The sequence below is a fragment of the Scyliorhinus torazame genome, chromosome 10 (assembly GCF_047496885.1).
Source record: "Scyliorhinus torazame isolate Kashiwa2021f chromosome 10, sScyTor2.1, whole genome shotgun sequence".
NCBI classification, from domain to species: Eukaryota; Metazoa; Chordata; class Chondrichthyes; order Carcharhiniformes; family Scyliorhinidae; genus Scyliorhinus; species Scyliorhinus torazame.
In genome coordinates, this window is record NC_092716.1 from 75,180,182 (window position 1) to 75,205,881 (window position 25,700).

The 25,700-nt window shown below is 46.6% G+C and overlaps 1 long non-coding RNA gene across 1 annotated transcript in view; it reads right to left on the reverse strand.

Annotated features, from left to right (window-relative positions):
- Nucleotides 1-25,700, reverse strand: part of LOC140430654 (uncharacterized) — a 109,618-nt gene that overhangs the window by 40,709 nt on the left and 43,209 nt on the right. The gene's annotated exons all lie outside the window — the stretch shown is intronic.

Below are 25,700 nucleotides of genomic sequence, written 5' to 3' on the forward strand. Positions count from 1 at the left end.
TTGTGCATTAGGGCCATTCTTCTCTGCTTCTATCATAGGTTCAAGTTTACTGAATAGAGGCATTTTTTTTCTGATTGGAGGAGTTGTTTGTCCTCAACAATGAAAGTTGCTCAAGAAAATAAATCTTGTTTACTTCTCGTCGCCAATGTAATAATCCCACCAAGACCAGTCTTCCAAAGCCATACCCTTTTATTTACATAATGTAAAAAGGTCACAGCCATGGTTTACAGCGCAGCAGGGACCGACAGAATACCAGCCCAGGTTGAACCAGTATTGCAGTGATCCAGTGGTCCAATTAGTTGAGAAATTATGTATCCAATGAATGAATTTGGTGAAGAAAGACTCAATATTTCACTAAAGTGCTTTCATAATTAAATTCAGTTTTGTGGCATTTACATTTCCAAGAGTTAAAATATTAACCCAAAATTCCAGGGGTTGCACTTTGCTGGCATAAGTGCAATGGTGTGAAATTCCTGCTCACCCTGCCCATAGACTGTGGATACTGTCACAAATCCTGGGTCAGTTACATACCCAGAGAGCCAGCAGTATCTGTGGCATCTGTTTGGGGCTCTGATAAAAAATTGTCATCGACCTGAAACATTTCTGCCCTGATCTACTCTTGTCAGGAGCCGAAACCCAGATCTACTGTGACTGAGGTCCCTCTTAAGTCCATTAAGTCCTAGCCAATTGGAGGATCCACCCTTCCCTGATTGATTATTGTAGCCTAATAGTGCTTTCCAACATTTGAGAAGGCTTAAAGAACCAACTCTTGGAAAATGCAAGCTCCACACAAGCCTTTCATGGGTTTTTACAAGCTGAAATTTCTGGTGAAGCCCAGGAACTCCTATAAACACATTCCCCCTTTATGTGGGGAACGGGCTTGCGGGGGACACCCAAAGAAGACTTAAAAATTATACCAATGCCACTTTCAGTTATTGTTTGCATAAGCTCACTCTCAACATGTCCTCTCTACCTTTTGTGCTTTCAGCTTTCTCTCTGAACATATCTACTCCATTTTCTCTCCAGACATTTCACATTCAAAATTATTTTTGCACATTGCCAAATTTCAGTTTTCTTTTTACATTTTCCACAGCTAAGCCTTCCTCCTGCAGGCTCTCTCTCTTGACTTCACATCTTACAGCATTCCCACTTTTGGCTTTGCTTCTACACGTTTCCATTGTCAACCTTCTACATGCATTTCAGCTGTCTTCTCTCCACATATTGTCTGCTGTTAGTTGTCCCTCAAAATGTGTCACACACTCACATTTCCTCTGCCCACTCTGCTCTCTCAACCCCAAATATTTGACTCACCCTTGCACACAGTGTATTTTGTACACATGTTGTACACTCAAAGTTTCTCTGCATTAACACTCAGGCTTTTTTGCAACATTTCCCACTCTCCATGAGACATACCCCACTTCCTTTGCTCCACACATTTTTCTCTCTGAACATTCACTCAAAGCATTTCCTCTCGATCCTCCCTTTACATATTTTCTGCTCACAAGTTGTACACATTCCTCACTTCAGGCATTCACATGACACATTCCCCCTTTACCGTAAGAGATTTCCAATTTCATCCTTCCTTCTCAGCTGTCCTTTTCTGCACTTCTCTCTACTGATGCCTCCTCCCGATGCATTGCCATTTCTAAACCTCCCCTTTACACATGCTCACTCTAAACTTTTTCTACAAATTTCTACTCTCGGTCTTTCCTTTATGTGCTTTCTGACCTGATTCCTTAACTCGTGCACGTTTGCTGTCGTACAATGGCCTTAGCTATTCTTGAAATGGGAACAAAGAAAAATCCATACATTTTTTAAAAAGGAATGGAATGGAGGGAAATTTGGCATAGCTCAAATCCTCAGAATTCAAACTGTTTGTATTTTTACCAAACTTTATCCCAGAATTAGAAATTGCTCTTGCAATCTGTAAATGCTATCACTAAGTAGCACTAATGTACAGAGATACAGCTATACACCCAGTAAATTCATTAATAATCCTTTGTGACAGGAAACTTACAAAGAAACAAAAATTCTGACCATTTTATTCAGTTTCAAAATAGAATAGTTAACACTTCTGTGGAAAGCACTGTGAAATTATCTTTTTAAAATTCACAAGAAGTAGTTGTTTGGTCTTAAAATTGCATTTCAATCTAAACTGTTTCGCATTGCTAGTCGTTATGAGTTAAAATGCATCACTTTTCAGTTATGTAAATCTAGTTCAAAGCATTGTTCCCTTTGATTGGATTAAAACTTCCCAACTGCAGTAAGTGTAACCAAAGAGCTACTAAGAACACATTATTTTCAAGGTAAGAACAGATGTTTCTTAATCTACCGGCACCATACATTAGGGTATTCAGATTATTCCATGGTATGTTACTGTGAATAACTTACTTGCTCCATCATTATGTGGGTCATTAAAGACATAAACGAGCTTTTATGCTCTAGTTTCATACAGCTGTCAGCAGCCAGTGCTGCGATAAGTGCGTTTTTTCAGTAAATGCTTTGCACTTCAAAAAAAAAATCAAAACAGCTCTTCTTGCACAGTACCCAGAGGATAAGGGGCTGTTTTGTGATCGGTTTACTTTTTTGCTTGTTCACAGTTAATTACTGAACTCCAAACATGCAGTGAAGGCATATAGCTTCTGCTAAGAATATATCAACAAGGTGAGCATGGAGTCGAAATAGAGCCTTATAATAAGGGACGTGTCGTAGTGTTCCATGGTGGGGTCACAAATATGTGATTTGGTGGATGTGACCTCCACATATCAGTGTTATAAAGGTGTATGGGGGAGGGGCCGTCTATTCTCTTAAACAGGGCAGATTCCAGGCCAGCCTCGACCCACTCATTGTTGACTTCCTAACAAAAACAGCCCTCGACAGCTGAGGAAGAGAATTATTAGGGGTGTTGGAATCGGAAATGTCCAAGGTTCCTGACATATTGTGATTGGCTCCAAGTAGAGGGAAGCAGCAAGGCAGAGTCAGCCCCGAAGGGTGCTCGACTGTGCTGTTTCAACGTACACAACTATATCCTCATACAAGCAGATGGTAAAAAATAACTTTTGCGAAAACCTGCAATGAACTTGTCTTGCTTTCACTCTAGGGACTATTAAGAAACTCAACCAAAGGGTAAGAGTATGGAATCAATTTTTTTCAGCATCTGCACTTCAAACATCCTCTAAATGATTCTGTCATCAACACAAAACGGGAAAAGTTACAATTTATATAACAAATTGGGTAATTAGGGGCTTGAGCATAAATGACAATTCTTCCTTAATACCTGAACAAACATTGTAACTGGACTCAGTGGATTATAAGGAAATAGCCACTTTAGTGAACTACATGCACCATTGACAAGCACTCAAGCAACTATATTGAAAATGGAAAGAGTGGAGGAATACTGAAAATGTTTCACATGGTTCAGTCATAGCTTACAGTACAAAATAAATTGCAGGTTTCAGGATTTATTCTCCTCGTCAATGGAACACTGTAACCTTGCTATGAAAAATACTGTAGCCTCCTCCACTAAATGTATATGCAAAGATATTCTGTTTTTCTCTGAAAGTGTGAAAGGGCACAAATGCCAAAAACGTACACATTGTGAAAACGGGTATTGCACAAGAATTGTGCAATGCTCCTTATTGATGCTACACATCAAATGAGGCAAATTTAACAGTGCAATGAGGTAAAAAGGATTGAGCATGCAGTCCTGTAACCCCCAGAAGCCATTTTAACTCTCACCTGTGGGAGGAATGTATGTAAACAACTCTCCTTAAGCTCATGCACCATTGCTCTTGTTGGAAAAATAACCACTGTTTTGCAAAATATGATTGATTCTCTACCTAAATAAGATTAATTTATATTTAACACAAAACAAAACAAAATTGCATGCATTATATCAATGCTATATGACTTTATGTGCACACAGCAATCAGTTGTGGAGGGAGTGGGGAGCAGTTTGGGGAACTGCCCTAATTTGCATTTCTAAATTCTCCCCTCCCCTCACATTGCCTCCTCCCATAAATCCACACATTTAGCTTCCTACCGGATATCCTTATGGAGAGGAGGATATGGAAAAAATAGGTGGAACAAAGCTTTCCTTTGTCCTGGAGCAAAACATATCTGATCATGAGTACATTCACTTATCCTGAGTGCACCAGCAAAATATTTACTCTGTTTAGGTGTTCTGTTGTTCAAAAGCCATTTCTTCTGCCCATTTCCATGAAAACTTGCTCTATTAGGGGGGGTGGCATTATTAATTAGAGATAGTATAACAGCTGCAGAAAGGCAGTTTGAGGAGTATCACCCTATTGAGGTAGTATGGGTTGAAGTCAGAAATAGGAAAGGAGCAGTCACCTTGTTAGGAGTTTTCTATACGCCCCCCAATAGTAGCAGAGATGTGGAGGAACAGATTGGGAAACAGATTTTGGAAAGGTGCAGAAGTCATAGGGTAGTAGTCATGGGCGACTTTAACTTCCCAAATATTGAGTGGAAAGTCTTTAGATCAAATAGTTTGGATGGGGTGGTGTTTGTGCAGTGTGTCCAGGAAGCTTTTCTAACACAGTATGTAGATTGTCCAACCAGAGGAGGGGCAATATTGGATTTAGTACTGGGTAATGAACCAGGGCAAGTGATAGATTTGTTAGTGGGGGAGCATTTTGGAGATAGTGACCACAATTCTGTGACTTTCACTTTAGTAATGGAGAGGGATAGGTACGTGCAACAGGGCAAGGTTTACAATTGGGGGAAGGGTAAATACGATGTTGTCAGACAAGAATTGAAGTGCATAAGTTGGGAACATAGGCTGGCAGGGAAGGACACAAGTGAAATGTGGAACTTGTTCAAGGAACAGGTGCTACGTGTCCTTGATATGTATGTCCCTGTCAGGCAGGGAAGAGATGGTCGAGTGAGGGAACCATGGTTGACAAGAGAGGTTGAATGTCTTGTTAAGAGGAAAAAGGTGACTTATGTAAGGCTGAGGAAACAAGGTTCAGACAGGGCATTGGAGGGATACAAGATAGCCAAGAGGGAACTGAAGAAAGGGATTAGGAGAGCTAAGAGAGGGCATGAACAATCTTTGGCGGGTAGGATCAAGGAAAACTCCAAGGCCTTTTACACATATGTGAGAAATATGAGAATGACTAGAGCGAGGGTAGGTCCGATCAAGGACAGTAGCGGGAGATTGTGTATTGAGTCTGAAGAGATAGGAGAGGTCTTCAATGAGTACTTTTCTTCTGTATTTACAAATGAGAGGGGCGATATTGTTGGAGAGGACAGTGTGAAACAGATTGGTAAGCTCGAGGAAATACTTGTTAGGAAGGAAGATGTGTTGGGCATTTTGAAAAACTTGAGGATAGACAAGTCCCCCGGGCCTGACGGGATATATCCAAGGATTCTATGGGAAGCAAGAGATGAAATTGCAGAGCTGTTGGCAATTATCTTTTCGTCCTCACTGTCAACAGGGGTGGTACCAGGGGATTGGAGAATGGCGAATGTCGTGCCCCTGTTCAAAAAAGGAACTAGGAACCCTGGGAATTACAGGCCAGTTAGTCTTACTTCGGTGGTAGGCAAAGTAATGGAAAGGGTACTGAAGGATAGGATTTCTGAGCATCTGGAAAGACACTGCTTGATTAGGGATAGTCAGCACGGATTTGTGAGGGGTAGGTCTTGCCTTACAAATCTTATTGAATTATTTGAGGAGGTGACCAAGCATGTGGATGAAGGTAAAGCAGTGGATGTAGTGTACATGGATTTTAGTAAGGCATTTGATAAAGTTCCCCATGGTAGGCTTCTGCACAAAGTAAGGAGGCATGGGATAGTGGGAAATTTGGCCAGTTGGATAACGAACTGGCTAACCGATAGAAGTCAGAGAGTGGTGGTGGATGGCAAATATTCAGCCTGGATCCCAGTTACCAGTGGTGTACCGCAGGGATCAGTTCTGGGTCCTCTGCTGTTTGTGATTTTCATTAATGACTTGGATGAGGGAGTTGAAGGGTGGGTCAGTAAATTTGCAGACGATACGAAGATTGGTGGAGTTGTGGATAGTAAGGAGGGCAGTTGTCGGCTGCAAAGAGACATAGATAGGATGCAGAGCTGGGCTGAGAAGTGGCAGATGGAGTTTAACCCTGAAAAGTGTGAGGTTGTCCATTTTGGAAGGACAAATATGAATGCGGAATACAGGGTTAACGGTAGAGTTCTTGGCATTGTGGAGGAGCAGAGAGACCTTGGGGTCTATGTTCATACATCTTTGAAAGTTGTCACTCAAGTGGATAGAGCTGTGAAGAAGGCCTATGGTGTGCTCGCGTTCATTAACAGAGGGATTGAATTTAAGAGCCATGAGGTAATGATGCAGCTGTACAAAACTTTGGTAAGGCCACATTTGGAGTACTGTGTACAGTTCTGGTCGCCTCATTTTAGGAAGGATGTGGAAGCTCTGGAAATGGTGCAAAGAAGATTTACCAGGATGTTGCCTGGAATGGAGAGTAGGTCTTACGAGGAAAGGTTGAGGGTGCTAGGCCTTTTCTCATTAGAGCGGAGAAGGATGAGGGGCGACTTGATAGAGGTTTATAAGATGATCAGGGGAATAGATAGAGTAGACAGTCAGAGACTTTTTCCCCAGGTGGAACACACCATTACAAGGGGACATAAATTTAAGGTGAAAGGTGGAAGATATAGGAGGGATATCAGAGGTAGGTTCTTTACCCAGAGAGTAGTGGGGGCATGGAATGCACTGCCTGTGGAAGTAGTTGAGTCGGAAACATTAGGGACCTTCAAGCAGCTGTTGGATAGGTACATGGATTACGGGAAAATGATATAGTGTAGATTTATTTGTTCTTAAGGGCAGCACGGTAGCATTGTGGATAGCACAATTGCTTCACAGATCCATGGTCCCAGGTTCGATTCCAGCTTGGGTCATTGTCTGTGCGGAGTCTGCACGTCCTCCCCGTGTCTGCGTGGGTTTCCTCCGGGTGCTCCGGTTTCCTCCCACAGTCCAAAGATGTGCGGGTTAGGTGAATTGGCCAATGATAAATTGCCCTTAATGTCCAAATTGCCCTTGGTGTTGGGTGGAGGTGTTGAGTTTGGGTAGGGTGCTCTTTCCAAGAGCTGGTGCAGACTCAAAGGGCCGAATGGCCTCCTTCTGCACTGTAAATTCAATGATAATCTATGATTAATCTAGGACAAAGGTTCGGCACAACATCGTGGGCCGAAGGGCCTGTTCTGTGCTGTATTTTCTATGTTCTATGTTCTATGTTCTATGAATACTATAATGATACTAATGAAAACACTTCTGAACTTTATAATTGTAAAACCCACCAGGACAATACACACATAGGCATCAAAATAAATGCCCTTATTTTACATTCTAATTCATCAGTAAGGAAGTGATATCAAATTCGGAACTTGTATGACTCTGATCAAGTGCCTGGAAACCTATTTAGTAGTGGACACTTAAAATGGTCATCAACAGGATCATGAACCTGTAGCCACCTAAATTGGCCAGCTCCCGATTTAAAATGGCGAACGGCAAAGGCTGATGGGAAAGTCAGCCAACATAGACAGAAACCAGCAGCTGCAGGTTTGCTGGGTATTTACCTCTGCAAAGGCCAGCCAACATCGATACCAGCGACCATCACCATAACAATGTAGCAGCCATCTGCATCCTGATGAGCAATCCCCGGGAACAATAAGTAACATTTTGGACACACAAAGCAAAGCCAGACTCCTCGGCGCCAGCAGGAGCCAACACAAAGGAGGTGAACGAGCACCTCAAGACCGCCCATCGAACAAGGAACCGCTCCAGTATTGGAGAAATTGAACCAAGCGATTGGGACAATGTCCAATCACTTGGGACCAGGTACAGGGTCTGCCCCAAAAGGCGGGAAGCCCCTGGGGACTATAAGAGGTAAGCCCCAAGTTCAAATCGCTCTCTCTCTTCAGCCCTCTTCACCTCTCTTCTTCCTGCCCGGGTCACCCAGCAACACGAACCAACATTGACTGTGACCGGTGCAGTGATCGTCGACTGACGTAAGTCTTAATTCAACGCTCGCTACGAGATAGGCGCTCCTAGCTACCAATCCGTACCAACTTCGAATCCCGCAGACTCAGAACCCGAACGAAAGGCCATTTATTCCCCTGACCTGGTGGGCCAGTCCGAAGTTAAGTATAGGCCTGTTAGGTGTAGAAGTAGCTTAGAAGTAGAATTTGTGCATGAGTAGCGATTACTGTTTATAATAAATGTGCTTTGATTTAAATCTTACTAATCGGTGTATTGGATTATTGACCATTACTCGGACTTGAACCTTGTGGCGGTATCATAAAGATACCTGGTGACTCGAGAGCAAAGGTAATAAAACAGAGCAATTGAACCAAAGAGAAAATCAGCAACATTATTTGGCGACTCCGCCGGGACCCGATCTAGAAGTGGCACAACCACTCTGGGAGATCCCAAGAACTTGAATTAGAGATCCAATTGGAAACAGAAAACCACAAGTGTTCAAGCAGTTCTGATCAATACTCATAATTCGGAAGTGTGTGTATGCATGCATAACTAACAGGGCGATAAGGTAAAACTGATAGATTTTTTGTTGCGACAAAACTGTCGGAAGTTTGTATATCGGAAAGTAGCGAAAGCCATACCCATATTTACAGCACTGCCTTAATACCCCTGTCCCAAATTTGAAGAGCAGCATTTGGATAGGAAAGATGGCAATGCAGGCAATGCAGCGCCTCATGAACCCAGAGGAATTTGCGGTCGCAGCGACCAGCAGCAGTAGAGTGGGACAATGTCCCATTTGGGAGGAAGAAATCAGGAAATATCACAAAGGGAAAGGATGGCCCCTTTGGAATGAATTCTGTGACAACGAGGAATCAGGCCCCGGGGGTTTAGGACATACTTGGTGGGAGAACCTGAGCGAGATCCACAAAAAGAGCTTAGGGAAAGCTCGCAAGCCGATGGCAATCGTGTCCTCCTTGGCACAATTGTGAGGCACAGAGGAGGTCGTTAGGACGCTCCGGAAAGAAGTTGAGGGCATACATCGAATGAGTAAGGTCGATGTAAGCGAGGTAGAAAAGGAGAATTTAGAATTGAGAAGGAAATTGGCAGCAAAAGATGGAGAGGTGGAGGATGCCAAAAGGGCACACCAGTCTTGTCTGGCGCACTTCGGCAGCTTCCAGTCTCAATGTGAAAAGGCCTATCAGGACACGCAATGTGCAGTCCTGGTACGTGAAGAAACAGAAAAGCAGGTAGAGGCATTACAGAGACAGTGTAGTGCCCTAAAGGCAGCATTAAGAGGGCTCCATGCTGCCACCACATAACAAAGACAAAGTACGCTAGATCACGCAAAGTGCCGGAAGCAGTTTGCAGAGCTGCAATCGCTGCTTTCAGTTCAGAAAGGCTTCCAGGAAACCTTTGGAGCGAAATTAGATCAGGAAGACGGCCCTGATTGGGAAGAATTGAATGAAACAGCGCAGAGATATGTTCAGGGAACATGTGCGCAGGGAAAGCCACAAACGAGGAAAGCGCCCCAACCCCCCACACAGCAGATAGTTCAAGCTCCAATGAATCCAGTCACCACCCACCGCACAGCCACATCGGACAATGCGGAATTTCTATACTCCACCACCTTAACAGTGACCCAACTACGGGACGCGTGCGACAAGATCACACCGTTCCTCCCCACCTCAGACCCCCACCATTTCTTTGCCACAGTCAAGCATCAGGCGACCATGTATGGCCTGGATGAGCGAGAGCATGTAAAGCTCACAGTTTTAAGCTTAGACCCTTCAGTCGCAGCAGCCCTTCCCGACCCACAGAATGTAGGAGGAGGCACCCTTGCAGAAATGCATACCGTGATCCTGGATGCGATCGGGTATAACCGGGGTGACCCCGTAGATGGCCTCAACAAATGCAGGCAAAAGAAATCCGAGCACCCCACAGCCTTTGCTGGATGCCTGTGGATCCACTTTGCAGCAGTCTTTGGAGACGTGCCCATTTGTCCCCAGACAACATGGCCAAATGGACCCGCACCCTTATCTCCCATGCCACAGAAACAGGACAGAAAGCTTGCGCGAGTTATGATCCCTCAGAGGAGGCCCATAACGAGAAGTGGGTAGTGAAAAGATTGTCCCGCGCTTGGGAGCAATCTATACAAAGCAAACCCGCAGTCAAGAATCCCGCGGAAAAGCAGGTCGGCGCAGATATACAGGCAGTTACAACACACCACAACCCCGCATGGGTGAATGAAGGAAAGAACAGCCCCCCACCCAAGTCACAGGAGTGTTACAACTGCGGACAGTTGGGGCACTTTGCAAGAGAGTGCAATGCCCCTAGAAAGCCACAGAGAGCCCAGCAGACGGGCACTCTGAGTAAGAAGAAGACAGAGCCCATTCATAGTGTTAGCGCCCGTTCAGATCAGACAGACTTGACCGGAACGGACTGATGGTGTTCGGGCTCCCCCAGTTGGGTCTGCGACACCCTTTGGGATAGGTCCGGACGACCGGTAGTTGCAGCGAAAATTCGGGGACAGCCCATCGAATTTCCCTGAGACACAGGAGGGTTCCGCACCACAATACATTCCTCCACCCTGTTTCAAAAAGACACGTGGCACACTACAGCCACTATCACGCTCAGTGGCTTTACAGGCCACTTACAGCAGAGACACATCAGAGCCCCTGTACCAATTCAAATCGGTACCATCACCACCAAGCACCCTGTAGTTTTAGTTGACCTGCCCCACACAGCAGAACACATTCTGGGAATCGACTTCATGAATTCCCACAACTTATCATTTGATCCAGTCAACCAGTGTGTCTGGAAGAAGGCAAGATCCGCAAGAGCCCCCGCAACGCTCAACATAGGAGAGTACGCAAACAAAATTAGCGCAGTAGGCGAATTTTGGTTCAACCCGACCACGCTGAGCACGGACAAGCAGGATAGGGCAGTTCTGCAAAAGAACAGGGCAGCATTCGCGACCCACAAGCACGACTGTGGACGGATGACTGGCTCCGTACAAATAACAGGACCTGACCCTAGACCCCAAAAACAGTATGGATTTCCCCAAGACGCAGAGGGAGAAATCTCCAAGGTAATAGAAAGCTTATTAGAGCAGGGCATACTTAGATCAGTAGCCTCCACTAATAATGCCCCGATTTGGCCAGTGAGAAAGCCCGATGGATCATGGCGACTGACCATCGATTACCGGGAACTCAACAAAATCACCCCTGCAGCAGCCCCCACAGTAGCCACAAGTCCCAAGACCATGCTCAAGCAGGGACTCAATTCCCGATTCTTTACGGTTTTGGACGTCAGTAATGGATTCTGGTCCATTCCATTGGCAAAGGCGTGCCAGTACAAATTTGCCTTCACCTTTAAAGCACAGCAGTACATGAGGGCATGCCTGCCACAAGGCTTCCACAACTCCCCCTCCATTTTCCACCGACAGCTGGCAAATGGTTTAGCCAAATTCTCTCGCCCCGAATGTCTGGTCCAGTACGTAGACGACCTACTACTGCAGACAGACACCAAGGAAGAGCACATTGAGCTTCTGTCCAAACTCCTGGAACTCTTAAACTCAATCGGTTGTAAAGTCAACCCCAAAAAGGCCCAGATTTTGGAAGATAAGGTGATATATTTGGGAACAATTATCACACATGGTAAACGCGAGATCGAGCATAAAAGGATTGACTCGATTCATGAAGTCGATTCCCAGAATGTGTTCTGCTGTGTGGGGCAGGTCAACTAAAACTACGGGGTGCTTGGTGGTGATGGTACCGATTTGAATTGGTACAGGGGCTGTGATGTGTCCCTGCTGTGAGTGGCCTGTAAAGCCGCTGAGGGTGATAGTGGCTGTAGTGGGCCACGTGTCTTTTTGAAACAGGGTGGAGGAATTTATTGTGGCGCGGGACCCTCCTGTGTCCCAGAGAAATTCGATGGGCTGTCCCCGAATTGTCGCTGCAACTACCGGTCGTCCGGACCTATCCCAAAGGGTGTCGCAGACCCAACTGGGGGAGCCCGAACACCATCAGTCCGTTCCGGTCAAGTCTGTCTGATCTGAACGGGCGATTGCTAAATTGCCCCTTCCCCAGAACGTTTCAGCCCTCCGGTCGTTTTTAGGACTGGTTGGCTGCTGCCGAAACCACATTGACGGTTTCGCCAGCAAGGCAGCGCCCCTTTCAGACCTCCTAAAGAAAGGAGCCCCCTGGGAATGGCTTTCGCAGTATACGGATGCTGTGGACGCGTTGAAACAATCACTCATAGCAGCCCCCGCACTACAAGTTCCAGACCCGCTTTCCCCTTACGCCATAGAGGCAGGCACCACAGACCGCACCCTTTCGGCCGTGCTCCTCCAGGAACGGCACGACCAGTTACGGCCCGTAGCTTACGCCTGCAGAATTTTAGATGTGGAGCTGGGATTTTCAGCCTGTGAGAGGCATCTGCTCGCAGTATTTTGGGCAGCTCAGTACTTTTCGTATATTACCGGACTGAACCCCATCATAATTCTTACCGAACACACCCCCACCCAACGTTTACTGGACGGACGACTCAAGGACGGTACAGTAAGCAAGATTAGAGCAGCTAGATGGACCCTTCTCTTGCAGGGACGGGACATCACTGTTAAACGGACAAAGACGCACACCTTTTTAGCTGACAACTTACAGTGCCCCGGAACCCCCCATGAATGTGAAATTATCTCACCACATCACAACACCCCCCAGAAAAATAGGTAGTTCAACCCAGAGCCCCCAGCACACAGACACGTGTGAGCCCATAAAGATCTATGTGGATGGATCTTCCACAGTCTTGGATGGGAAGCGCATAACAGGTTGCGGCATTTATGTCGAGGACGCGCAGGGACGCGCCCTCGAAGAAATCGCAATAAAACTTCCAGGCCACTTAGGCGCACAGGCAGCAGAGCTCGCAGCCATTGCGTATATAGTGGAATACCCAGATGCCTTCCCCAGCCCAGCAGACATATACTCGGACAACCTCTATGTCTGCCTCATGGAATTTCTGCCCCTGTGGAAAGGAAGAGGATTTGTTTCCGCAGACGGAAAACCCCTCCCCTCAGCCCTATTGCTCCGTCACATTTTACAGAGAGCCCAGAACAGGACTTTTGGGATAGTCAAGGTTCGTAGTCACCATCGTTCCTCCCCGCTGGAAATGTGAAAGCCGACGCACTGGCGAAGGCAGGTTCCAGGCATGGATATTTTTGGACACCCCCCGAAAGCGCACCAGTGAGTGCAGTTCAGGTCTCACAGACTAATATCGAGGATTTAGTTCAGGCCCAGAAGCAGGATAATAATCTCAGGGAGATTTTAAAAGGAAAATTTACGGCACCTTACGATAGGTTTAAAAATACTCTGACCACACATGACGGTGTGGTGTTAAAAGACACCCTTTATGTGGTTCCTGAACAGGACAGGAATCAACTGATTTGTTTGTTCCATGACGGTCATGGACATCAGGGAATCGATCCCATTACAGCCCATCTCAAGCAGCTTTGTTGGTGGCCGAATTTAAAGGATGATGTAAATCACTACTTCGAGAATTGTCTTATCTGTGCCCAGAATAATCCGGACAGATATGCCAAAAAGGCTCTACTCAGCCACACTGACCCGTTAATGGCCCCTCGACTAACCTCCAGATTGATTTTATAGGACCATTGCCCCCTTGCAGGAATGGCAATAAATATGTACTCGTGGTGATAGACACGTTTACGAAATGGGTGGAAGCATTCCCAGCCCGCACAAACACTGCAAAAACCACAGACAAGATTTTGACCCACCACATCTTTACAAGATGGGGATTCCCCCGTAGCATTGAATCAGACCAAGGTTCCCATTTTACAGGACGTGTCATGCAGAACGTCCTCACGATATTTGGCATGACCCAAAAAGTCCACATAGCATACCACCCATAGTTGAGTGGTATCGTGGAGTGCATGAATCGGACCCTAAAATCCACCCTCAGAAAAATGGTCCAGCAGAACAACACCACTTGGGACTCAGTCCTCCCTTTCGCGCTGATGTTTTTGAGTAATACAATTTCTACTTCCACAGGTTACACCCCAAACACCCTCATGACCGGACGCCCCATGAAACGCACAGAAGTTTTGTTAGGTTTAGACTTGACCAGCCCCGAGGTGATGGCCCTCACACACGAGAAAGCAGTCGAGCAATTAATGAATAATAAAATGGCTCAGCTAGCAGCCGCAGTGAAATTGGGCACAAGGAAGAAACAAAGCAAGGCTTGTTTCGACAAGACAGTGCATGCGACTGAGTACAGTATAGGAAAGCAAGTCATGCACTCCGTATATAACCCCAGCACATTCCTGTCACCAAAATACTCGGGTCCGTACTCCATTGCGGACAAAGTAAGCCCTTCCGTATATAAAATAAAGTATCCCAACGGTAAGACTGCGTGGTTCCATATCAACCAGCTGAAGGCATATGGAACACAGTCTAACCACTCACACGACATCATGGTCGACGCAGCACACCACACCCTGCCCACAGCCAACATAACACTACCATCCCCCAACACGTCCAGCCCAGCCATGGACTCGACCTCGACTCCACCCCCGAAAGATACACTCCGCTCCGGAATGGCCACAGACAGCAGCAGCAGAGACAGCGACTGTGACTCGGACGATAGCCACAGCACGCCTCCCTACTATCCCCATGCAACCGGACCCACACCCAGCGAATCCAAAATATACTCATCATTAATCTGATATGCCTAGTTGCCAGTCTATTATCCACTAAATATCAAAGAGCAGCAATATTAATGTGGCAGCCCAACTTATATTCAGGTCTACCAACTCTCTCACATTTCGTGAGGTGCGAAATTGTGATCATGATCTTCCACTTTCCCACCTGAGAAATGTGCTCACTTGTACTTGTAAACCCTGGCAAGAAAAAGAGGAAGCTATGGAGGCAGTACTACCTCTACATTCATAGGGTTGGGGATGTACAGTGCTCAATCAGGATTTGTTTGTTATGTGTAAAAAGCAATCACTTTTTTAAAAGGGCCTATTTTAACTTCAGGAGGTGGGATGAAGGAGGTATGGTAGGAGTTCATGTTGTGCACCAAGTAAAATCTTGAGGGGGCCTAAGCTAAATTGTAGTATTGCATATGGAACAGGTAGCTGGGCAGACACCTATGATGATTATTCCTTTTCATATTCCTCCAGTCTAAGTTTCTGCATCGCCAACCACACCGAGACCCTGTAGCTAAAGCCACCATTGACAACTTCTGTGACTATGCTGCACACTTCTTTTCCTCAAAAGTACTAAATGGATTAACTTATTTCTTTCTTTCCACAGCCCATTCGAAAAAAATAATATTGCTGATGTTATTGTACTTTCAATTTGAAGCTGCAGCTTGAGATATGAAAAACATTTGGCATTCGGTCATCACAACAGGAGTCACTGGTGTATCTTATGGATGACCAGCCCTGGTTGATTTTTCCATTCCTAACCCAGTGATATTGAGGCTAAATATAGAATCCTACCACTGCTACAGCCAGCCATGAACTTACCAGGAACTTTTCTCATCTGTATTACTTGTTTCCAACCACCAACTGAACTTATTCATTCATTGGTTAATACACAGTGCACATTTCTACCAATTCAATTAGTTAAAACGGATGGGTGTGTGATTTCTGAAAGTTGAAACCTAAGTCCGCTAAATAGAACATTTAAATTATAAAACACACACAGTCATAATGGTTGTAGTTACCCTTCTGTGGGTATGGAATGGGACTATGGGTAGGATTTTCTGCGCAACATATCGCGTGTTTCACGGTGGCAGAGGCAGCCTGTCATTGGCCGGCAGCGAGAACCTCTGGTCCTGCCATTGTCAACGGGGTTTTGTTGGCGGGAAGCCCAGTGGGCTGTGCTTCCCAATGAGCAATGTCAGGAATTTAATTTGCATACATCAGCATCTAATGCATCAAAAGGTCACATTGCCAAATTAAGCTCCCTTGCCAGTTATATGGCTTGCACCTGATGAGCTTCACCTCTTCCACAACTTTGAGTTAAGCAGATGTTGCTTTGTCCGTCTTGGGGACCTTGCATATTTTCACTCATATCGAGGGCTGGTAGTAAAGGGTGTACCAAGGCTGGCCTGCGGGAGGCAAGTGAAGGCTGGAAGAGGTGGGGACAGGGTGGAACGAAGGCTGTACAGGGGACGAGGCTAGGCTGGGAGGGGGGACCGAAGAGTATCCAGGGAAGTGGGGGAAAGATTGTCTGGGGTGAGGGGAGGGGTGAGGGGGAGAAGAGAATCTGGGGAAGGGGAGAAAGAGTGTCTGAGGAGCAGGGAAGAATGTTTTGGGAAGGGGGGGAAAGAGTATCTGGAGAAGGGGGGGTGGGGGGGCAAGTGTCCAGGGAACGGGGAGTGGCAAAAGTGTGTCCCGGAAAGGGGAGAAGAGTGTATCCAGGAAAGGGGGGAAAAGTGTGTCCGGGAAAGGGGGGAAAAGAGTGTCCCAGAAAAGGGGGAAAAGTGTGTCTGGGAAAGGCAGCGGGGGCGGGGGGGGGGGGGGGCAAGTGTGTCCGGGGAAGTGGGGGGGGGGGGGACTGCACAGTGGCACAGTGGTTAGCACTGCCGCCTCACAGCTCCAGTGACCCGGGTTCAATACCGGCCTTAGGTGACTGTGTGGAGTTTGCACTTTCTCCCCATGTCTGCGTGGGTTTCCTCTGGGTGCTCCGGTTTCCTCCCACAGTCCAAAGTAGCGCAAGTTAAGTGGATTAGCCATGATAAATTGTCCCTTAGTGTCTAAAATGTTAGGTGGGTTACTAGGTTACGGGGATAGGTGGAGGCATTGGTTTAAGTAAGGCTTAACTAGGGTGATCTTTCCAAGGGCCAGTGCAGAAACGATGGGCCAAATGGCCTCCTTCTGCACTGTAGAGATTCTATTCTATTCTATTCTAGGAGAGTGTCCAGGGAAGGTGAGGGAAGAGTGAATATTTTCCTCATTCCATTGGTAGGATTTTGCAGTCAGTAGCAAAGCAATTGCATTGCTACTGACCTTGAAGAAAACTGCTCACAACGATTGAAAAATCTCTGTGCCATTGATTTTCTCTTTCCTGACAACAGTTTAAATCTGGCTCCTAGTCAAGGAGATGTGCAGCAGCAGTGATGTCTGCAAGCAAGTAAGCAGCCAATCGCATTGAAGTAATCTCACACATAGCAAATCAGGAAGTTAATACCATTTCATATCCTTCATTTTTATATTAAATTTTCAGACAGTGAAATTAATGAATAGATTAAGATAGTAGCTAAAATATCACAAAGGTTTTATTTAAAAAAATATGGGGAATTTTTCATCATAACGTAGAAATTTGACTTTCCGCAATTATGAAATTTGTTTTTTAGGGCCAGTAAGGGGATTTAGCAGAAATATGAAGTTGGTACACCCTTAACACCCCAATTACACCTCATCCAAAAATGTGTAGCCTTTTCAGTGATTTCTAAAGTGAGTCTAACAGTATAAGAGTGGAAGAAGTCTTCATTAGTTCATAGCATACGTTCTAGAGATGCAGAGATTTACTGAGAACAACTTCAGAATTTCCATATTGTCATGTGAGAGTCCCTTTAAGAAAAGCATGTTTTATCAAATGGCTGCAGTGTTGTCATTGTGTGGGTGGAGCTGGAATGCGATTCTGCTTTTTACTTTCGTTTTGAGCTGGAAGCTCCTTTTGGCTCTGTGTTTTAGTTTCACTTTCAGTTGGAGAACTGCATTCAAACCAAGCTGATGTATACTGGTCCCTCTCTGTATGTTAAACAAGGTGTTTAGATCACTTGATAATTTAAAAGTGATCACTGTTCTCTGTAGAGAATTCAAACCTACTGGCTTTGTTAAAAAGTGTTTGGGCTTGTGGATGTTGTTAGGAAAGCTACTAAGGGTTATCTATAGAGTAATGTATCTTTTGGGGGTTATCAGTGTTGATAGTTGGTAAGATGTTTATTGTGGGTTTATAAAATGTTAATTGGATTCATAGAATAAACATTGTTTTGTTTGAAAAATACTTTAGATCTCTGTTGCATCACACCTGTAAAGTGGGCCCTTGTGCTCCCCACAACCAAACTCTATTAAAAGTTGTGGGTCAGATGAACTCCATGCTATACTTTGGTGTTCCCTAAACCTTGGCCCATAACAATATTATTGTGCACATGTGCAGATTCCAGATATTGCTGCCAGTTTCATTGTCATTGCCGCTGCTAAATCCTATCTAAGCAACTTTAAAAATGGAATATGAATTTGGATTGAGATCATTAGAATTGGACGCAAGACCCCCATATTTATCCAAACACATATCCAACCTGGTGAAACCCTGGTGTAATTGGAACAGTTTTGGCAAGGAGTTGATCAAATATAACTGTGCTTGGAATTGTCATGCTGAGCAGACATGAGAACACTACAAATTTTGGAAAACCAGTATTCTCTCTTTTGTGAGGGCCACGAATAGTTCATCAAGTGTTTGTGAGTCAAATGAAACTTAACTTTATTTACACTAATATTTACACAGCACCAGTACTTCACTACTGCTCTGCTCTCCCCGCGTCGGGTCGGAGAATCGCCGGCGGGCCGCGCGCATCATGGTACGCCGCCCCGACATGCGATTGTCCGCGGAGCAAAGAATCGCCGCCATTGGCGCTGGCGTGGTTGGCGCGGCGCTGGTCGCAGGCCGCTCGGCGTAGCCGGCCCGCCGATTCTCCGGCCAGATGGGCCGAGCGGCCGTAAGAAAAGAGCCGAGTCCCGCTGGCACCGTTCTAACCTACTCTGGGCCGGTGGGACCTTGGCGTGTAAGGGTCGGGTGGCGGCTTTTGGGGGGGGGGGGGAGTCCGACCTCCATGAGGGGGGGGGGCCTCCGATGTGGCCTGGCCCGCGATTGGGGCCCACCGGTCGGCAGGCCGGCCTCTGTGGCTGGGGGCCTCCTTTCTTATGCGCTGGCCCCTGTAGCTCTGCGCCATGTTGCACGGGGCCGGCGCATTAAAGGAGGCCACTGCGCATGCGCGCTTTGGTGCCGGCGCAACTGCGCATGCGCGGATCCCGCGGCGCACAGTTCGCGCAAGGATCTGCAGCTGGAGCGGTGCGACAGCGTTTACGATGGCGTGGACACTCTGCCGCGGGATGGGAGAATCCCTCCCCCTATTGCCCAAGATCCATGGCGTCATCAATTGTCTCTACCCAATAGGATCTGTGCAGGTTACAACACCCTCTTTAAAAAGGATCTTTAAGATGGTTACCACAGGTCACCTGACATTTGGCATGTTCCCCAAGCCTCTGGTAGCTTCTAAAATGGATTGCAATAAACATGCCAAAACAACATCCTTGTGCAATATTGCACCAGCCATTGTCTGGACCTTCCTCCAAAGAACAAGGGCAGCAAGCTCACAGACTTGCTGGGCGCGATCTACCACCCACGTTGCGCCCAGAAGGTGGCGTGTCTGGTAGATGCCAGGAGATCCCTCTTCTGGGATCTACCAGCTTGCTACGCCTCATGAGATCTAACGCAATCTTGTGAGATGTTGCAATCTGAATCCCGCCCATTGTGGTGGGATCACTGTTTTGCACATCTACGAGACAGCAAAGGATCTAACCCTTGGAGACCTCCTGGGAGTGCCATTCAGTGCTGGTCCCCACAAATGGGGACTAGATGGAATGGCACTTGTGGGGGTCTCCCAGGGGATTGGAGGCCCCCATTGCTTGCTTACTGGGCAGGGAGGCACCCTTGCACTGCTGGTGCCACCCAGCACCTTGGTACTGCCATCCTCTTGCACTGCCACCCTGGCACCCTGGCATTGCCACCTGGCTGCCAACCCGGCACTGCCAAGGTACCAGTCTGGCATTTTTCCTGCAGCGGGGATTGGGCCCAGGGTTGCCCTGTGTGTGTGAGATGGGGTGTGTGGGGAGTGGGGGGGGGGGCAAGGACCCTATTATAGGTGGTTTGGGGGGGGTTGGAGGATCCCTACTGAGGCCCCGGATTGAAACAGCCCCGATAGATAGCACTGCAATTACCAGGAAATACCCAGCAAAACATATTCTTCACAGTACTCTGTTCCAATTTGGTTAGATCGTGCCCTCTGACTCCAGATCTGTCAGGCAATGAAGGGATCTAATGAAACTGATCTTGCACAAAGAAATGCTAAGGACCTCTATTGTATACTGATGGTTCTGACCATGGAAGCTACTTCGTGAATATGAACAGATTATTGATTGCTTTCCATCATATATCAATGGCCAGCCATCACATTACTGAAACTCTTTGACTTTTGAAAGCTTTTCATTATAAAGTCCTGCTTGTTTTTTTGCAGCAGACCGCAGAGCACAGGAGAGACATCAATAGGAACATCACTGCTGAGATCAGATTATAACATCTAGCGATCTACCAAGCTACAAGGCTTAAAGTTTTAAAACCTCCTTGATAGCCCGTTTCCGAAAGGTCCTCAGTTTGCCTAGAAAAGGGAAACTGGTCTCCTAGCTACAAGTATTCTCAAGACTGTCGACTTGTCTTCAGCTGTCTGGACTCATCTGAACTTCAGTTCCTAAGAGGAAAAGCGTCTCTCACTGGAAACTTATAAACCCGTGAACTGTTTGGTTTTAATTTTGCAGAAGTGAAACTTTTTTTTTCCATTGTATCTTTCTTGCCTGTATGTGATGTGTGTGAAATAGCAATACACTTTTCTGGGAAAATTGTGGGTGAATAAATAATGCTTCTGATTTTAAAATCCATGAAAGTCTGCTCCTAGTCACTTTTATAATAACTGACCACGTACAAATTGGGCTTTGGGAATAAAGCTCAGCTTGATCTAAATTAAACCACACTAATTATGGACAGTATGGTACTGTCTCTCTCCCTGTCTGTAACTGAATGTACTGTGTCTCACAGTTCATGTTCCTTACAGACCAGTCCTGGAACAACATGTGTTTGAATGCTGTCTGAAGTCAGAGTTGGCTTTTGTTCAAGGCTGTTGTTAATATGCTTTAAGGAAATAAATTTTGCTGATTAATTTGCACAACACGATTTGCAGGAAAATGCATTATCGAGGTGTACCCCTTGATGGTTGCTCAAATTTACCAATTTCGCTTTCAAAGAATGAATGAACCTTGGCACAGTGCTGACCAAATCCAACTAATGATTCCATTTAGTGGCCGACATTTCACATTCACTCTCATCCCTCAAGTAGTCTTTACAGATTGTGAGCACTATGGCTGATTACCTTGCCATTGTACAAGCAGACCTTGAATAAACTTATTCTAGATCAACAGTAAGACTTAATTAATATGCAAGAGAAATTTCTGCTCACCCGCTTCCCTCAGTTACCATAAAAAGCAATATTTTATATCCTTGAAATTAAAGTGGTATTTTAGTTATCTTTATCGACGTCCACATAGTCCACATGAGCAAGCCTCAACTGTCAGATTTCACCTCCATGAACACAACAGCCCCTCAGTGCTACGATGGAGTGTTACTGTGGATTATGGTCTGAAACTTCAAGATTTACCGGATAACAGTAACCATCGGGAGGGATTGCTTCCATTTCCTCTATCAATTAGAACAATGGAGTTAATAAAATTGGATCTAGCATTGACAATGGGAAAATATGAACAATGCAATGAGAATATATTTTTTTTAAACTCCAGAAAAGGTGAAAAGGACAGAGTCTGAAATAATCGTTTATGTCCACGACCTCCTTTCCTAACCTACTGACAAGCCTGTGTAGCAGCTAAGCTCAGCTTGTAGCACTCTTACGTCTGGGTCACCAAGTTGCAAACTTCAGCCCCATAAAAGGGTTTAAGGTCATAATCCACACTGATACTCCAGTGCAGAACTGAGCGGTGCTGTATGCTTGAAGATGATACCTTTCAGATAAATTGTTAAACTGAGGCCCGAATTATGGGTTATGGAGACATTGATGAAGAACAGAGTAGCCCTCACATCTAGGCCAGCATTTCCCCCTAGAGAATACAACAGGCAAACAAGTATTTATTTTCATATCTATCTTATTTCTGCTTTTGGACAATGCTCTGGCAGAGGCATGTTACTGCACTTAAAAAGTAAGCTAAGACCATCCAGGTTTATCACAAACAGTCACCCACACCCTGTAAATAGCTCTAACAATTTTGCCACAGGAGTTAATACAAAGTCGGCGCTTCAAACATTTAAAACCCAGTGACTATTTGAGGCACTCAATATGTCCTTGCCCTCATGCACTTAATAGTTCAATAAGTTCTGCTAATTTCAGGCAAAATTGGGTCTTCAAGCAATTCAATCAGCTCTTTGTAGTGTTAAAGTGTGATTACTCAGTGATGCGATTCTGGATGCGACTGCTAACAATTCGAAAAGGCAGTTGTTAACTGGAGACTTCCTTTCTTGAAGAGAAAGACGAAGGTATATTGGTTACTTTGGTGTAATTTGTGGCTCAATGGTAGCACTCATCACTGAGTCCGAAGGCTGTGAGTTCAAGTTCCACGACGGCGATCTGAGCACATATCTGAGTATTGTACTCAAATGCAGTACTGATAGAGTGCTGTGCTGTTGGAGATGTTGTCATTTTGGAGTGCCATTAAACCAAAGCCCCTCGTCAGCCCTCTCAGGCGGATGTACAAGACTCCACAGCACTATTAGGAAGAAGGGCAGGGCAATGATCTGGTGTCTCCAGCCAAGATTTATCCCTCAACTAAATTCATGAAAACATTTAGCCATTTCTCTCATTGCTGTTTGTGGACGTGTGCTGTGCAAATAGGCTGTCACGTTTACTACAGCAGTGACCATGGGCAGATTTTAACAGGCCCTTGGGTGACAGGCTGGAGGTGGGACGGGAGCAGTAAGATAGTGGGGAGAAGTATTGGAATGGCTTTGGGCATTTTCTCAGCAGAAGGCTGTGACATAGATCAGCTGCCTGCTGCAAGGATCTGTATATTTAAAACCCTTTCAAGGGTTACTTTATCCAGCAGGCATTTTTGCAACAGCCCACCTGAATGTGGGGAAGGACACCAGGCAGCCTACGGTGCAGTCAAAGCCAGATGCTCCAAGGGACAAAGAGGACTTTGGGCAGGGAAGGTCAGCCCCAAGGCCCCAGTGTTTTCCCCTGCCAGTGTTCCCATCCAATCGACTATCCCCTGCGTTTTTCACTTTTTAAAAGAACTTTGCTCCTTGAGTGCCAGATGTCTCCTCTGCCGACGATGTTGCTGAAGCTTCAGAGCTGTGAGCCCCCTGATTTGGCTGGCAGCTTGGATAGCCCACCCTTAATTGATGTCCTTAATTGGGTGGCAGACTCACATGCAACCAATCAGGAGGCCAGCTGTGGTAAAACCTCTGAGCAGGTGCCGCTGCCAGTAAGTGTAGACTCGAAGCCTGCTTTTCATCCCAATGTTCAGATAGCCGCACGATTGCTAAAATTCAGCCTATATTTAAAAATATACTTCATTGGATATAAAGGGCGAAATTCTCCCCCAACGGCGGGATGCCCGCCGACTGGCGCCAAAGCGGGCGCAAATCAGACGGGCATCGCGCCGGCAAAAAGGTGCGGAAGTCTCCGCATCTTTGGCGGCCTAGCCCCAACATTGAGGGGCTAGGCCGACGCCGGAGGGATTTCCGCCCCGCCAGCTGGCGGAAATGGCGTTTGTTGCCCCGCCAGCTGGCGCGGAAATGCGGCGCATGCGCGGGAGCGTCAGCGGCCGCTGTCAGTTTCCCAGCGCATGCGCGGGAGCGTCAGCGGCCGCTGTCAGTTTCCCGCGCATGCGCAGTGGGGAGAGTCACTTCCGCCTCCGCCATGGTGGAGGCCGTAGCGGAGGCGGAAGGGAAAGAGTGCCCTCACGGCACAGGCCCGCCCGCGGATCGGTGGGCCCCGATCGCGGGCCAGGCCACCGTGGGGGCACCCCCCGGGGCCAGATCGCCCCGCGCCCCCCCCAGGACCCCGGAGCCCGCCCACGCCGCCTGGTCCCGCCGGTAAATACCAGGTTTGATTTACGCCGGCGGGACAGGCAATTCCTGGGCGGGACTTCGGCCCATCCGGGCCGGAGAATCCAGCGGGGGGTCCCGCCAACCGGCGCGGCCGGATTCCCGCCCCCGCCCAATCTCCGGGAGCGGAGACTTCGGCGGGGGCGGGGGCGGGATTCACGGCGGCCAACGGCCATTCTCCGACCCGGCGGGGGGTCGGAGAATGACGCCCAAAGTGTTTTGAGATGTCCTGAGGTCATGAAAAGCAGTACGTATATGCAGGATTATCCTTTTTTCTTGGTGAGGCAGCACGATTACGCAGTGTTAGCACTGCTGCCCTCATGGCGCTGAGGACCCAGGTTCGATCCCGGCCCCGGTCACTGTCCATGTGACGTTTGCACATTCTCCCCGTGTTTGCGTGGGTCTCACTCCCACAACCCAAAGATGTGCAGGGTAGGTGGATTGGCCACACTAAATTGCCCCTCAATTGGGAAAAAGAATAATTGGGTACTTTAAATTTATTTATTTATTTATTTTTACATTCTTTTTTTCTTGGCTTTACCATCCATCATGTACATTAAGTCCTCACTTAACGTTGTCTTGCATTTGCTGGATGGTGCGACTTTAAGTGAAACAACTTTAAATGAATTGGATGTTCCCATTATACCAATGGAAAAGCTGTAGTTAGATTCTGTAGGGCCTTTATTATCAGTAAAATCCATTAAAACATTATAGCTTGTAAGTTGAAACAATTTAAATTGATAAATTCCTATATTTGTAAGTGAAATAACTTTTAAAATGAAATAAATAGGATTACTATCCCTGCATACTCTGCCCGCACTAATCCCGATAACACGGACATCCCCACGACAAAAAACGTTAGTGCGGGAGTATGCCTTGTGTCCATGGGAGTAAAAGGAAAACTCACTCTCCTGGGTGCATGAACCTCCACCCCCTTCCCCACCCATCTGCTCCATAATTACCCCGAACTCTCTTGCCATCCCTAATCTAGCCATTGATTTGGGGTTGGATCTATCCACCCTTGGGTCTAACACAGAGTTAAAATCTCCTCCCATTATCAATTGATGAGAGTGTAAATCCGGGATGGACGCCAACATTTTCTTTACAAAGTCTGCATTGTCCTAATTTGGCACATGTATGTTAACTAAAACCACCAGTGGCCCACCATCAGTAACTTCCCCCCAGGCCTCGTACCCCCCTGGTCACTGCAAATGCCATTGTTTTATTAAGCAGGATCTCCACTTTCCTTGCCTTAGAATCAAAGCTCGAGTGGAATGATTGTCCCATCCATCCTTTACTCAATCGCGCCTGATCTTTCACTTGCAGATAGGTTTCCTGTAGGAAAACCACATCTGCCCTCAAATGTCTTACATGGGCGGACACCCGTGGTCTTTTAATCGGACCATGCACATTCAGTCCATGCACATTCCACATTACTATTCTTACCGGGGGAACTCATCCTCATCCTCCCCCTCCCCTAGAGACTACCAGTACCATCTGACACATTTCTCTCCCTCATACAGGCCCAAACAAGATGAATGTCCTCCCCATCCTCTCCTATACAGAAAAGCACTCACATCACCAATCATGGGCAGCACGATAGCACAAGTGGATAGCACTGTGGCTTCACAGCTCCAGGGTCCCAGGTTCGATTCCCCGCTGGGTCACTGTCTGTGCGGAGTCTGCACGTTCTCCCCGTGTCTGCCTGGGTTTCCTCCGGGTGCTCCGGTTTCCTC